This window comes from Lipophrys pholis (genome assembly GCF_963383615.2).
Source record: "Lipophrys pholis genome assembly, chromosome: 19".
NCBI lineage: Eukaryota > Metazoa > Chordata > Actinopteri > Blenniiformes > Blenniidae > Lipophrys > Lipophrys pholis.
Genome location: NC_137647.1, coordinates 13748180 through 13764449, shown reverse-complemented (window position 1 = coordinate 13764449; position 16270 = coordinate 13748180).

Below are 16270 nucleotides of genomic sequence, written 5' to 3'. Positions count from 1 at the left end.
GGTCCATAGATTCTTTTGGTAATGCTCACATCTCTGGATTTATTCACAATTTGATCCTCATGTGGTAAATATTTAACTGTGGTAAACTTTTGATGTCAAAATTAGATTTTAGCATACCAAAAGTTTGCAGTTCCTCTCTTCGTCGTCCAACTGCTAAATTTCTACCATACTGCAGTTGTAGTGCGTAGACATTTTGGGGACGGCTCTTGCTTGACCCCCTACATCAGAAGTGCTGTGCAGTTTGGATGTAAACACAGCGACAGCTGTAACCTCCAGATTCTGTTGCAGGATCTGCTCTTTGTCAGCATTTTCCACAATACACCCAAGCGTCATACGGAGCGAAGAGTGGAGTGTCGCCGATTTGGGGGAGCGCAGACCTCAAAATCCACCGACCCCCCCCCAGCACTGCTTCCTTCGACAGCTGAGATTTGTTCTGCCCCCAAAGCAGCTGTCAACTGTGGCAACAGCTGGGCATTTTGGAGGGAATAAGCGACGCGGATATAGAAGGTCATTGGAATCCATCCCTGGTTTCAGAGAAATTAACAGCCTTGTCAAGATGAGTTAAATATGCAGAGCGACTGTACTGTGCATTGCAGTGTATATGTATAGTCAATATATAGTCAGGGTGCCATATGCTTGTGTTTTTGAGTGCCTGTGCCAAAATATCAGGCAACGTGTGTGTATGAAAAAAGTCTGCAGATACAAACTGTGCATTCAGTTAAAAAAAATAAAAAAAATCTAACAAAAGTTTACTTTTCTTTGCTAAAACTAACAAAGTTGCAATCGAACATTCTCAGAAACAATATGATTCATGAGTTAAAATTGCTTTTCAATCACTTCAAATTACTGAAACAATATTGCACTCCTTTGGACTGTACGAGCAACATTGCAGAATAGTGATTCGCACTCATGCCATATACTAAAGAGACTGTGGGTTTGGTTCTAGGCCATGTCAAACTTTACAGAGTTTGCATGCTCTCCCTCTCTATGTATGCGTTTTCTTCCTCCCTCTGTCCCAAAAATACGAGAACTTGGAATTAATTGGGGGCTCCAAATGTCTGTGGGTGTGAATGTCTGTGTGTTTCCTTTATGATGGACTAGTGACTTATCCAAGGTGTATGCTGCCTTTGTGCTTCTCCTCAGACTTTCTTCTTTGCCATGATCCCAATATGGATAAATGTAAGTACAGTGCACCTCAACAAATGCCTCTGATAACATACACATGGCGGATATAGTCTGGCTAAGTGCGTGTGTTGGTGTACACAGTGAAGTAAGGTCATCTTTGCTCCAGGGTCACATCACTCTGCAGACGCCCAACGGCCAGGCATTTGTCAGTTTATCCAGGGTCAGGTGCCCGAAGTGTGAGCCGGGTGGCGTGCAGCAGCCTGGACAGTCGCTCAGCTAAAGTCATAGCAACTGTTGATCTGTTGATCTTGTTCTCAGCTGCCTGTAGCCCGAGTGCAGCGAGGGGAGCTGTGGGTGGGTGGAGGGGTATTCTGCTTGCTTGAACCTCCTGTTTGTCAGGCTCTGGCGGGAGCAACCGGCTCTAGACTGGTACTGCCTGGCACTCATTCGCTCTCTGAGGCATCTCACAGGAGAAAAACAGAGTGTGTATGTGTGTGTCTGAAGGACGAGAGGTGGATTGGTGTGTTGTGGCTGTTTGTTGAATTGATTTGTTTCAGTGAAATGTCAGTGTATGCCTTCACTGAATCACTTCCATGGCTTGAATTCCAAAATCTTCCAATGGAAATAGATGCTTTGTTTGCTAAAAAAAATTATATAATAATTCGAACTGTGATCTCCCCGCTGTCATTTTCATCAGTAAAAACTTCATAAGCAGATAATCCAACATGTGTTAGAAAACACAACACTGTGATATATTGAACACTAAAATGCATTGATTGTTGTATCATCACCATTCACATCACCCTCCATCGATTCATTCATTAATCCACTGATCCTTCCAACCCAATAAATCACTTGGGATCCCAGGATGATTAAAAAAAAAAAAAAAAGTCATGTGGGTTAATTGGTGACTATTAAGAGCATGTTAACTTCACATAGAAAAGCCATGACTCCAGTATTGAACTGGGATTTTCCTGCTGGCTGGCAAACGTGTGAACCACAACATCTTTCAGCTTCACCAATGACAACACAATATGTACCTCTATTTGTATATGCAACACTTTACTCGATTAAAAAAATCTACTATCTAGATTCATGGTAAAATAAAGCATGATGGCTGGATGGATGGAGCTCTATGGACATGTTTACAACATATCCCTGTTTTTATTTGCTTGTTTAAATTCACATGACACAGTGACATTTATCACAGGAACCCCTCTTATGGATCTGTTGAGCCTTCAAAATATCCTCTGTAAAAGCATCGCACATTATAGTGCTTGACACGCTTCACATGATGGGTCACATTTACCCATTCGCACAATAATTCACACACATAAAGATATGCAGTTTGGGATCCTGATGCTTTGACACGCACACAAGGCAACACGGGGAATCAAACCACCAACCTTGCAACTGAAAGATGATGACCTACCAAGTGAGCCACAGCCACCAAACAACTGATAAAGATAATCCATCTTAATTTCATACAGTATAAAATTTTAATGTGATGCGATTATAACTTGTCTTGGTGTGGAATTTCATCCTGAGAAACTTAACACAAACAGAAAAAAATAATGTCGCTGTAAACTCACACAGATCTCATAGAGAATGGAAATAAATGGGCTTTTGCGAAAACTCAGTATTATAGCTGCTTGAAATTGCTTTGGCATGATCATCTTACACAGTCATGCCATATTTTAATGTGTTAAACCAGTGAAGCCAAGCCATGACTTCAAATCTGTTTTCATACAAAAATTTTTTAATTCTCTTTCCTGTGCATCATAAAAGAAAGGCGACAACACTGAATATTACCTTTCCAAAGACGTCACCACAGCATCCTCGTGTCACACTTGCAATTTCCACCTCTATTTTACCGCTCTGTTCACAGTTGACACTTTTTTCCCCCCTTATTTAATTTTGCTGTAACCCAACAGGGGGTCTGCACTAGCAAGGCCTCAGAGGTGCTGTAGTGAGGTTTAATCTGAAGTGTTGAAAATAATACATGCCGGGCCCTCTCCGGCCTCTTTAAAAGATCCAGACATAAGAGTCTGCGCCAGTGTGCCAAAATGGAAAAACTCCACAGGGTAATAATCACTACCGGAGGCCTGACTTCTCCTCCTAAATATCTGCTCCCTGTTACAGTCCCCTTTATTTATTTGGAAACAGGCCTTTACATTTAATTTCATCTGAATTTCTGTGTTTTCTACGCAAAGATTTAAGATGCACGATGCTTGCTTTTCCTTACAAAGATGCCAGTCTGTCATCTTGAAATAGTGGCGCTTTCACAAGTGATCGGTGTGTTATCCAAGGCCATAAATCCTTGCTAATCCGGGGTGCTTCCTGCAAGCAACAGTGTCACTGTATTCCGTTGCGCTGGTGATCAGATTTATGACCTTGCACATGGCGTTGCTGTACAACAGGAAGCATTTGTTGTTGCACCAACTTGCTCATGCACACGAAAACATGCAGAGTAAGCACAGAAGTAATTTTGCACACAGATCATGAGCTCCAGGCCCCGGCATTGAGTAAGTCTGCGGCATGGATCAACCTCAACACTTGGAGCAAAGACTAAAGGAGTGTAAAAAAAAAAACTGAGACAAAGCAGAGATTCCCCGTGAGGCGTGTCTAAATTACCCAGTGCCATTTCAATCTTCTCCCCTGCCCTCAGATGCAAAACAGACCGAGTTTTAGGTGGCTGTAATTTTTAACAGTCCAGAGAAATCCAGAATAAAACATGAGTCATTGTCCACTCTCCCTCTCACTCTGCAGGGGCCAGAGGTGGGCACTTCACGTCTGCACTCAGCTGGAGCGGCAACAAATAAAAGACGCACGCACACATAAACATACACGCGCTTTACATGCAAGCTGCGGCCCGAGAGTGGGCACGCAAGCACCAACTGGAGGGAGCCATGGTGAGCGGGAAAAGGTGTGAGCAGGAAAAGTGGTGTGTGTGGGTGAGTGTGAATATGAGAGAGTGCGCGTGTGTATTTGTAGAGTTTTTGCAGTTGTGACAGCTGGGATGAAGGAGTGGAGGCGGCGTGTGTGATTGGAGGAGGTGCCAACGGAGCAAGTGTCTCTTTATTTTCATCACACACAAGTGCGTCTGTGTGTCGATATATGTTCATGAACAGTATGTACATCTGTGTTTATGTCTTGTAATGGCTTTGTTCATGGTAATTTGGTCTAAATGTACAGGACAGTCTGATCTTGTTTCATATGAGGCCAATGTATGTAAACTAGCATCATATGTTTTGTTGTAATTGTCACTTCTGAGGCAGCGAAAGGATCAATTCAACTGGATGTTTCCCTCTCTCCCTCTCTCCCACACACATCTGCACACATACACCAAAATTATATATTTTTTTAAATTTTAAGTTTGCGTGCAGTTTCTTTTACGTTTGTCAAAGTTTTGATACTTGCAGTTCTGCAACTAATACCTGCCTTACAGTTTGACGGAGGGAAACGACACTGTAAGGCAACTGAAAACATTTTTTAAAATTACATTTGACTCATTGGACTGCAATAATTCACATAATACCCAGAACTTATTGAAGGCATCTGTCTTCTCAGAGAGCGAAAAACTGTCTCTAGTTTGTTGAAAATAATTGTTGGATTGTTCCTTGAATGACATGTTATATTCAGATTTTATTAAAACCATTTCCTGTGTTTCAGTTGATACAAACGGCGCCATTCATCTCTGTTGTATGAAGTGGAAACAGAAGTCTGGGACAGAGGGTTTCTGCATGTTGAGATAACACCAGTGTAATTTTTGTATGTTTTGAGCGTTGCGCCAGTGTATCAGACAACTTTCCATGTGACTGTATGTGTTATGGAGGTGAGGTCACTCCACGTCTGCAGCAGTAACGAACCACAGCAGCCGTTGCAGGAAAAGCAGGCAGGCAATGATGAGGTCATTCAGCAGGCGGGATTAAGGCCGTGACAACTGGTGCTGCAGCCAGTGCCCGTGCTGACCGGGGCAGTTGCGTGGTGGGCACGGTGCTTCGGTCCGAGCTCCACACCAACATTACTCTAGTGTTGTTTTTTCATTAGCTTGGTGCTGGCCCAGAATGTTGTGCGGCCTGCCAGGCACACAGCATGAACCCACAGTTGTTGCAGGGCTTTATGGCCTTTTCACTGCACCACTCACTTTTCGTCTCTCTCTCGCTCTCTCTCTCTCTCTCTGTGGTCACACACTGCGACCACGGCCCTCACAGGGAATAAGGGATCAGGTTACATACCAAACACACTCGTTAACTCAATTATGCAAGCCTGTAGCACTTTGATGTGCAGCGATAACGCCAGGATTATTGAAGGGACAGATGCCATCTGACCACAGCAGAGCTTTGTTGATGCATGCCTCGGCTCTGGCTGATGAGAGATGGACAGAATGAACTGGTGAGGGTCAGGAGAAGGATCACTTATAACCTGACGGGGTTGAAAGACGGGGACAGACAGGGAAGATATCAAAGTGGGGCAAAAGCATATCCCTCTTTGAAGCTTGACAATTGGAGTGTGAAAATCAAAATCTCTTGATTAAGTAGTTTAAAATTCACTCTATTTCCTATCTAATCTCCATGAAGCAGTTTGTGCCATGTGTGGCTATACATTTAGTAATTTCACTCTCCTTTTTTTTTTTTTTTGTTGCACTTTACATTTACCTGCTGAAAATGGGTTAAAGAATGCATAAAACACAGCAGCTTTCCTGCTTTGCATTGATTCCCACTTATTATACACTGGAGGTTGGATATAAACCTAAAACCATTAGCTGCACCACTGAGACCAATTAGCAAAGCGTAGCCAAACAAAGCTTTCCTACTTCAACAGTTTCTCTCATTTTCCCTCCCTCATCCACTCCTTCATTTTCTCTCTCATTCAAGTTGCAAACAGGACTGACCTCAGGAATTTATTCAATTTGAGTGGTCTCCCCCCTGTAACTGTAAGGATACAACACTGAAGGCCTGTCGGCTCCAGCTGCTGACTGACCAGCTTGATTTATCAGTTTTACCAGAGCACTTTTGATAATATGGCTGAGAAGGAAACATTTAATGTAAATTCATGGATAAAGAAGATCACACACACTTTGTATTGAGTCTGTGCTCAGCCATTTCATTGCTTTACATTAACTTTCACACTGCATCCACACTCTCTTACTGAATATCAAATTCTTGACACCCCAGTGGTCTGAGAACAGTAAATAGGCTTTCCCACTAGGTGGCAATGCAGTTGCAGACTCATATGAAGGAGGGGAGAAAAACACCTGTGGGATCACAACATCTCACTTCACGCTCTCTCCCTGCTGTCCTCCAGCGACTATTAGAACATGTTATTTTGCCACTTCGAAAACAAAGAACAGAATGCTATTTTATTAGCAGAATTCACCCAAATTCCTGCCGAAAGAAGCAAAACAAAGGGCAAAAGAAAAGACCATTTTTGAGACCCAACATCCATTGTAGGTATAATGATTTTGATGACTGCCTTGGTAAGTCTGCATCATCACTTCAAGTTATTTTCAGTCAATTGTCAGTACATCTACTCTAGTTGCACTTGAAATAAATCGTCTTAAATAACAAATAACTGAAGATGCAAATGGCAGCCTACTACAATGTCCTCATGTAATCCGAATTCATGCATAGGTGGCAAATTATCCGCATGTATGGATGTGTGTAAATTATTTGTTTGTCCTGTGCTGTACTTATTAGGATGACACCTCCTGGTCAATATGGAAAAAAAATCATTCTTATATATTACTGTGGAAAGCTTTCAGATTTGTGTGTGTGTGTGGAGAAAACCTCCAAGAGTTTGCAAAAATCATGTGTTCAGGGTTTATTTTCATTGCTTAATGCAAACTGTAAAGTAGATTATCAAGATTTAAATCTGCAATAGAAGCGCATGGTGTACAGTGGTTAGCACTCTCGAATGGTCGTGAGATTGTCCTCTGTTCGAGTGTGGGTTGGGCTCGGGGGCTCTTCCTGTGTGGAGTTTGCATATTATACTTGTGAGTGGGTTTTCCCCCCCGACTTGGTGTTTACCCCATCATGTACAGGCAAATTGTTCAGGGTGTGGCCCCCATTTACCCTGCAGCGATCAGCTTCTGTGCCTTTGAGTTGGATAGACTTGTATAGAAGATACATTAAAATATTTCATGTCTGCAAAGAAGGATCAGTTCTTCTCAGCAATGAAGGCTGTTTTAAAACATTTTCTGAAACAGACTTCATTATGCTAAGATGAGGACTGCATTTATGTATGTATGTATGTATGTATGTATGTATGTATGTATGTATGTATGTATGTATGTATGTATGTATGTATGTATGTATGTATGTATGTATGTATGTATGTATGTATGTATTTTTACAAAACTCATACATTTCCTTCGTGCTAAGTGAGATATTCAAAACATGTATACGTTGTCACTTTCAAAGCTGCACAGATTTGTCTAAAATGGCTGTGAACCAGCAACACATGTCACAAACTGATGATTTAATATTTAAAAAATAAATAATAAAAAAAAAAAAAAAAACTGGAGAGTGATCAAGAGCATAATGTCACTATGTGGTGGCCGCTTTGACTTGGGCCATTGAACCACCTGCTCTGCTCACATCATTACAACAAGTACGCATGACCTTGTTATAATTGATGGTTTAAACTCAACTGAGACGGAAAACAGGGATAAACTGTGAAGGCCAACATGACAACACAAGAGAACCACTGATGGCTGAGCTGCTCGCATTGATTTTTCGTGACCCCTTCCACTTCTTTTGGCTCGAAATCCTGTTCTTCATGTTCAGCCAAGGACAACAAAAACAGTGTTTGATGAGGTCTCTTTCTCTGTCTGCTTGGAAGTCCCCTTCTCCTAAATACGACCAAATGGTGTCCTGTAATTCACAATGTGCATGTACATCATTTGAGAGCAGACTAAACCCAGAAGCCTGACCTTGGGATTTCTCCACCACATGAAATGACTGCTGTGTTCAATATAAATGTATGGTCAATGAAAAAAACCAATAACATAAACAAACAAATCAGCATAAAGAAAGACATTTTTTTAAGTAGACTATAAATCAAGACACTTGTTGGCCCTCTTGTGTGCGTTGAATAGGATCGGTGATGCTGTGGTTTGCCAGTGTCCACAGTGTTTACTTACCTCTCAAAGAGACCTAGAAAAGAATGACAAAAGAAAAAAAGGAATGATGTCAAATTAGGATAAAGTGGCTGGTGAGACAAGAGAGGAGAAGATGAGAAATGGAAGAGACACAAAAAAGAATAATAAAAAAAAAAAAGGGGGGGGCGCTTGAGGAGAGCCAAACCTGGAATCAATAATCTGGTTTCTCTTGTCGGGCTGAGGACGCGAGAGAGTGAGCGGCGCCTGAGGACAGCAGACCACATCCTTCCTTCCTGCGAGGCAACATGGGGACAGGAAGGGCCACCAGGGGAGGTCACTTGGCCGACGAATCACTTCCTGTCGGGGTTGCCAGGCATCGGGGGATAAATGCATCCGGGTCATGAGGGGAGCCACCTGTCTGTGATTGTGTCCTGCTGTGTTCCCGCACCAGGGGTTAACCTCAATGGCAGCCAGGTGGGGAACAGATAGAGGGTGCTGGGGATGGGTGCTGAAGTAGGAGGGGAGGGGAAGTCGGTAATTGGTCGGGGAATGCACATAGAAAAAGACACACGGGGCATGGGTATAGGTAAACACAGGATTTGACAAAAAGAAAAAAGGAAAACGCAACGTTGCTCAAGTAAAGAAAGAAAAAGCAAGAAAGGCGAATTGGCAAGCTTGGAAATGTGTGGTTTTGTTGTGCTTATATGTTAGACTATAAGTAACCTGGTGGGTGTGTTGGAAGCATTCATTGTTTCTTTTTACTCTGATTTCAACTATCTCATGCAATCTTTTTGTATTTGTTCAATCCAGGACCTACTTGGTACCAAAGCTATAATTTAATCTCACTGTTGAAAGTGTTTGCGGAGGTATTAATAGTAGGAGGCAAACAAAAGAACCTGCACTGGAGCGTGTGGCCCAGAGTGCGACAAAACTCGACAAACTTTGCCACCGTGACAGTCAGGCGGGAGCTCAAGCCAGCTGAGGAGTGTGTATGTGTGTTTGTGAGTGCTGTTTTGAGAGTGTGCCAAGCTGACCAGAAAGCGCTGGCAATTTCCTTGAGATGCAGAGCTTCACCACACTCCCCAGGGGGACACCAAATAAACCTCAGATGTGCAGCAGGATTCGTTCCCCCCCTCTCAACTCTGCATCCCCCCACTTCACTTAAAAAAACACATGGGAGTGGAGGAGGACAGGAGAAGGAGAAGGAGAAGGAGAAGGAGAAGGAGACAGGGGAGGCTGAAGGGAGGTTAAGAGGAAACTAAAGATTTCTTCTGTTTCATTTAAAAAAAAATTAAAACTCCATCCCTGTAAGTTGTCATTGTTGTCAACTCCGGGGAGGTTTGCAGATGTTTATCATGTACTGAAGAGGAAGAAAAAGAAATCATAAATTAGTCCACGATGCATCCAAGGTCACAAGTTCAGACCCATATAATACACAAATAACTCTGTAAAGTATAATTATAGAAGTAAACGTCTACGTTTTAGCCCACACGATCTAACCACACCAACCCATTTTGTCTGCAGATGGCTCTTTGAAGAATGCATATATACATACAATGTGGGAACAGAACGTTTTGCATTTCAGAGGAACACATATAAAGATATAACATTGTGCATGCACTAAAGCCTCCTCTTTAAACTTTCGCCTGCTTTCTCTGTGTGCAGCCGTACTGCTGAATGTAATCTCATTCATGTGATGAAGGACTCACATCTTCATCAGCATCTAATCTGACTACCTGGAATAGATCTGGATAACAATTTTAAAAGCAATCCATTTAGAGATAATGCTGTTTTGAGGGCAAAGAGAAAGTGTGATGTTATCATTCCTGCATCACCTGGTGGTCGCGGCATGCTGGCAGTTAGGCGTTATTTTCCTTGATAAGTAATGAGAAGCCTCTGTTACGCCCTGTTTCTCTCCACAAAGTGTGCTCTTTTAGGACACCAAGCACACACGAGTCTCTGACATGCCACCCTTTCTACGACTCCTGTACTTCAACACACACGGGTAGGTAAACAAAACCCACATCAGGTTGTTTACCTACTTACTGAATGCCCGTAGCCTCACTCCCATCTCTTGAAAGCAACCGGACCACTTTGATTTAGAGTTGCTCCTTTTAAAACCTAATCCTACAATCCCAATGTTGCTGATGATGGAACAGAAATATGTGTTAATAAAACTGGAAACAACTCTATTAACATTAAAAGGCATAGCTTATGTGTCATTAACGAAGCTCTATACAACAGACAAGAAAGTGAACTATTTAAATGATCTACCCTTATATTTCCCTTAATGAGCTGGAGCATTGCAAACAAGAAAATCATTCCAAGACACAGTATGGATCATCATCTGCTTACAATGTCACTTCATAATCAGATCATGGAACAAAAAGACTGTCGTGAGTGCTGTCACATGTTTGCAGGATGCAATGAGATACTCACAGGAGTGAAGAGAAAGACAAAACATTTTTTTGAAAATGTTTTGTTTTATTGATGAAAATTGAGTTTTATAAAAAAACAAAACTTTGACCCACATATCACAGATCTGGGAAACTCGCAGCCAGGCAAGATGTGGCTCCTGTCTGCATTCAAACCACAAGATGAATCCCCAAAATAACAATGCAAGCAAGAAGGTCAAGAACCACATTTGACTCCACTATCAATTTTAATTATTCCCTAAATATTGGAAAACAAATTTAATTTTATCGTGGAGATGATCAAATGCATGCAGTTTGATAAAATAATAATAATACAAATTGACCCTGTGGTATACAGCATTACAGTTTCTGGCTCTCACCAGGATCAAATGTGCCCAATACTGACATATAAGATAGTTACTGGAGCCGTACATTATACCATGTCTGATTTGGGAACTTTCAAGAACAATTCATTAAAAAATATATAAAATAAGTCATTTCAGGAGGTTCTCAGAAATAAAACATAAAAAAATAGCTCATTAGAAAAAGTGTCACTCCAACACCACTCCTTTTGGCAGTGTGAACTAGTATCTGGTAACAATTATGAAATCACTGTTTAAGTGAAAATAAAAACTGTTGTTTCAAACCGATCCCATGGACATTGATATCATAGAAACTTAATAAATGCTCAAACGGCTTTCTATACAACCTGCCATAGGTCAGCCGTCCATCATAGTGGACCTACACCTACAGGCAATTTTCTGACTCAAATGAACCTCTAGTGCACGTTTTTGGCATGATGGAGTAAATTTGAATATACAGAGAAAACCCATAATATTATCAGTTTGCTCACCCAATTAAATGATAAAAATGAGCATCTGATATTCAGAGTTTTGATCTGCATAAAACTGCTGCATATGCAGCAAACAATCAAAAATGTGGCTAAAGTTGCGGGAATGTTGTTTTATTAAATTTTTTCCTTCTTTCAGTTCACAGTATAGGCTCTCCACCGTTTCCAAGCTCAGCTCTCCAATCCTGCCAACCTTTTTGGCAATTCCTTCATCCTCCTGCATTCTAAGCGTTTGGCCAAAACTGGTTGATATACTGTGAAAACATCCATATGTCCACCAAGTCCAGCTTAGTTTTGGGTGGATTGGAAAATGTCATTTCGTTAGACATGCAGCATATTCTGAAACATCTTGTGAAAGAGACAAAACCAGTTTCAGGCCAATCCCAAAACCAACTTACAAAACCGCAACAGCACCTCAGCCCCGCTGGTACAACATTTTTTTTTTTCCCCTTTTAGACTTTTTCTGTTTAAGCAATCATCATTTAACAAGGATTTGAGCTGCAGCAGCAGCAGCGAGTGCTGTGGCTAGATATGAGCTTGCGATGGATGTGAGGTTACTCGTGCCTTACCCAGACTACTGGGATCACAGTGGGGGAGTATCCGTTTACCCCGGGTCTCCCCTGCTCATTCTGTTTCTGGAAGGATGCCTGTAAAGCCAACATGGAGGGGAGGGGGGCGGGGGGGGGGGGGGGGGGGGGGGTGTAGAATATGTGTTTCCATTACGACTACTGGGCCCCTGAAACACTAGAAGACTCATTTTGGAGATCCAATTTTATTAAATCAACTGTGTGACAACATTGGGCTGTTTCCACAACATGAGCAGGTATGGTGGGTGTGAGGTGCGCAGACAAAGTGCTCTTTGAGTGCTGCGGTCAGGCGCTTTGCCAGACACCTTTCCACACCTAGCACTTGAGGAGCCTTATTGAGAGCATGAGCTGAGCCTGTCATTGCCTTTACCATTATTGCACTCAACACATGGCCAAGAGGCTCTGATAGCTGCAACACGGTTGCTACCAAGCACTCCTTCTGAGTGCGTGTGTGTGTGTTTATAGGTAGGCTGAATGTTTTCGCTTCTGTCGGTGTCGGTGAGGAGGAATGGCAAAGCCTGCTGTTGCATAAATGTTCTGACAATCATTTTACATTAATATAATCTGGCTGCAATTCCCCTAATGATGAAATATCCAGACGTTAATGAAAAAAACAGGCGACAGGTGTGTGTCTGAAACAACACATCGGTATGTGTGCACGCAGAAAAAGAAAAGTGTGACAAGAGAGCAAGCGAGTCCTTTTAGCCCGATAGAATAATTGAAATGCTGCAAATCATAACGAGAGCCTGAGTAAATAAATAAGGCAGGGATTATTTATTTGATTTCGGGGAAGCTGGAGCCATAATTCATGTCTCATTGGAGTTGGCGCCGGTGGTGCTGTGGTTTCCAACATGCTGGAGCCTCCTCCCAACCAAGCACCACTCTGCTCAGACTCACGACTCAACTGCAAGAAACTGCGAGCACCCTGGAAAGCAAAGGAGCAAGGCGACGGCCACGCTCGCACAGAGATAGGCTCAGGTCGCAGTGTTAATGTGACTACACGCAGTCCGGGGTCATAAAGCAGCTGAGCGTTATCGCATGGGTTTCCATAAGTTTGAGCTCACACAATGCATCAGCAGGGAACAATGAGAAAAAGCTCTGTTGGTTGGGTAGAGCGTCCTCTCACACTCTTTCATGCTGTCTCCCTTCAACAGGAGGTCTGGGAGAAAATCTCTCGTATATTTGCTTGGACTCTAATCCTATCCCTCCTTCATTGGCTGTCGGCTTGCCAGTTGAACAGTTAACAGGGCGGCTGCCATTTTGGCAGGTTGAGTCTTTCCCTTACATACTTATTAAAGCCTGATTTTTTCCCTTGGCCCAGATCTTCTGAAACAAGGTGTGCTCACTCACAGGGCATGGCCGAAACGCTCTGGGACTCATTTAGAGCGTAGTCAGAGAAAAATGAGTTTATAGAGGAGTATGAAATAGTGCTGGCCGGAAATCAGTGTCATGTCACAGCCAGATATGATTATGGTAATCTTTATTATTTTGACCGCAAGCACATAAATTGAGTTTCTGACAAGCCATTTCTGGTGAACCCTTCCTCCATCAACTCACACATGCTTCCTGAGCCGCGCCGAGAGGCCGACATATGGAAATACCTTTAGACGCAACAGTGACGATATGCGATGGAAGACAACAAGTTTACAAATTAGCCGGCTAGAAGCCTCACATGCTCATGTGGTGGTGTCAGCCGGTGTCACATCACATGTGAACAACCAAAAAGAGCAGTTGCCATGGTGATATGTCTGAGTAGACCACACATTAACACGTACGCGCACTTGTAGACAAACACAGTCATGCGCGCATTCACGGAAAATAGACGTGCGCACACACAGACACACACACACACACACACACACACACACACACACACACACACACACACACACACACACACACACACACACACACACACACACACACACACACACACACACACACACACACACACACACACACACACACACACACACACACACACAATTGGCTGCAAGCTCAGTCCAAATGGTGATACTTCCCTGGCTGAGACAGCACCCTCTGGCCTGTAGGGCCACCACAATAGGATCCATTCTGCACTGCTCTCAATGCACTTTTCACAGTCCTCCCCCCTCTTTCCCTCTTGTTATGACTCATGACCTTGGGGCAGGGGTAAGTTAGGGGTGAAGGTGAGGTAACAACATCATCACCGGATTGAAATTCAGCCTCAACAAACAGCACATTAGAAGATATAGCTGTGTTTAAATTGCAGTCAGATTCATCAACTTAAAGCTGCTCAAATGATAATATCTTTTGTCAGTCTTTGTCTGTCTCCGAACAAGAAACATCAATGATGTCCCTAAACTGAAGTAAAAAAAAAAGAAAAGAAAAAAGAATTAGACAGTTGAGGAAAAGTTAGCCGGACAGCATTTGCTGTATCTGCTTGGATGCCAGAAAAGCTATGAAACATGTGTCACCGTGAAAAAGACATTCCATATTAGGGCCATTAGAAGTGCAGTTAGGCAGTTGTCACATCTCGCTCTCAATCTGAAAAGGAAAAAAAAAAGGAAAAAAAAGAAAGACGCTTCAAATAAAACCCAGAGTATCACATTCCCTTTTGGAATACTTTAAATAGGCTACAGGACTTTGTAACTGTCTGAGGTTAGTCCATGCATTTCTCAGCTCGAGAGCAAAGGGAGGGTGGCGTGAGGCCAAAGCTAGTTGAGGGGAACGTGTGCGGGGTTTTGGGGCCGGGGCAAAAGGCTCGGGCTGGAGCACACAGATGTGGAGGCACTGACGGATGTGTCTGCAACAGATGCTCACTTTGCTCAAGCATGTGCAGCTGTGTAGATGTGTGCACGTGTGTCATTGCAGTTTTCGGTGTACAGTAGTCGTGTATCCATAGCAAACTGCTCACCCTACTTGTTCATGTATGGTGAAACGGTGCTTTTTTTCCCTTTTTTTTTTCTTCACTGGCCCCATATCAGTTTCTCAGCTCCAAAGCAATTTACATTTTTGGCTCCTTAGTGAGAGGCGAAACAACAAAAAAAAAAGGATTTCAGTATCTAATGCTGCTGGGTTATTTATTAATAACTTCTTGATGATTAAAATAACAAATATTAATTTGCCAAAAGAATTGCAAAAAAAAAAATGCAACAAATCAATGTGGCAGGGATTTTTAAAAAAAAGGCAACTAAGCAAAAGACTTCGCAGAACACGCTTTCAACAGCTCGCTGCCTTTTGTTGCATTCAGCGATCAGTTTCACATAGCACAGAAGGACAACAGAGTGAATCAGAGTGTGAGCAGTATCTACACCCCGCTGAGCATGAGAGCGCATGTGTGATCACTGTAACTGTAATCACAGTTTGTGTGGGTTACTGTGCGCACGTTTGACTGTGTCTGCACACATATGTGTGTCAGGGGAGTGTTTTCATGCATGTGTGTTTGAAAACGATATAGGGTGGCGCAGCGTTCGGTTAGCCACTAATAGGAATACCTGCTTCTGCTGCCTGATTGCAAACAGACCCAGGTAAGTGTGTGACAGCAGCCACCTCCTCCTTTCTCCATTCCTTTTTTTTTTTTCTCCTCCCAACTCCAGAAAACTCACTGTAATGACTTTCCAGTCCCACGTCAGCCACATTGCTCACCACATTGCTAATGATTACAATTTGTCCAGCCATCTGATTAAGAAAGTGGCTACGAGAGCACCGTAGCTCACTTTTAAAATCCTCCCCCACTGACTTGGCACACAGAGTTTTATGGGCACAGGTGATGGAGTGTCACCGAGGAATAGCTCAGCACCATCAACGCTGTAATGATCCTTAATAGCATATACATGGATTTTACAACAGTGCAGCTAACAAAAACCCAACAATTATTCAGAATGTCATTCGCAAGTTGTAGTTAAATTCATACATTTTGCAAGGAGGAGCCCAGATTGTGGTGTTAGACTCCCAGACAGGAAACAAAGCTGACTTTTACAGTGCAGGGGGGTTCAGAAAGTAATTACTTCTAACATAGGTTGGGGCTTGTAATAAACAATTCCTCGGATTACACCAGTGTTGTGCCTCATAAACACTGTGGTTCAAAACTACACCTGAGCTTTCAGCATGTCTGCTGCCTGGGCCAAAGCACTACCTCATAGGGGAGCCGTGTCGGACAGTTTGGCAGTCCTCCAACCAAGGAGACAGATTTTATCATTCTGCAGGTTGT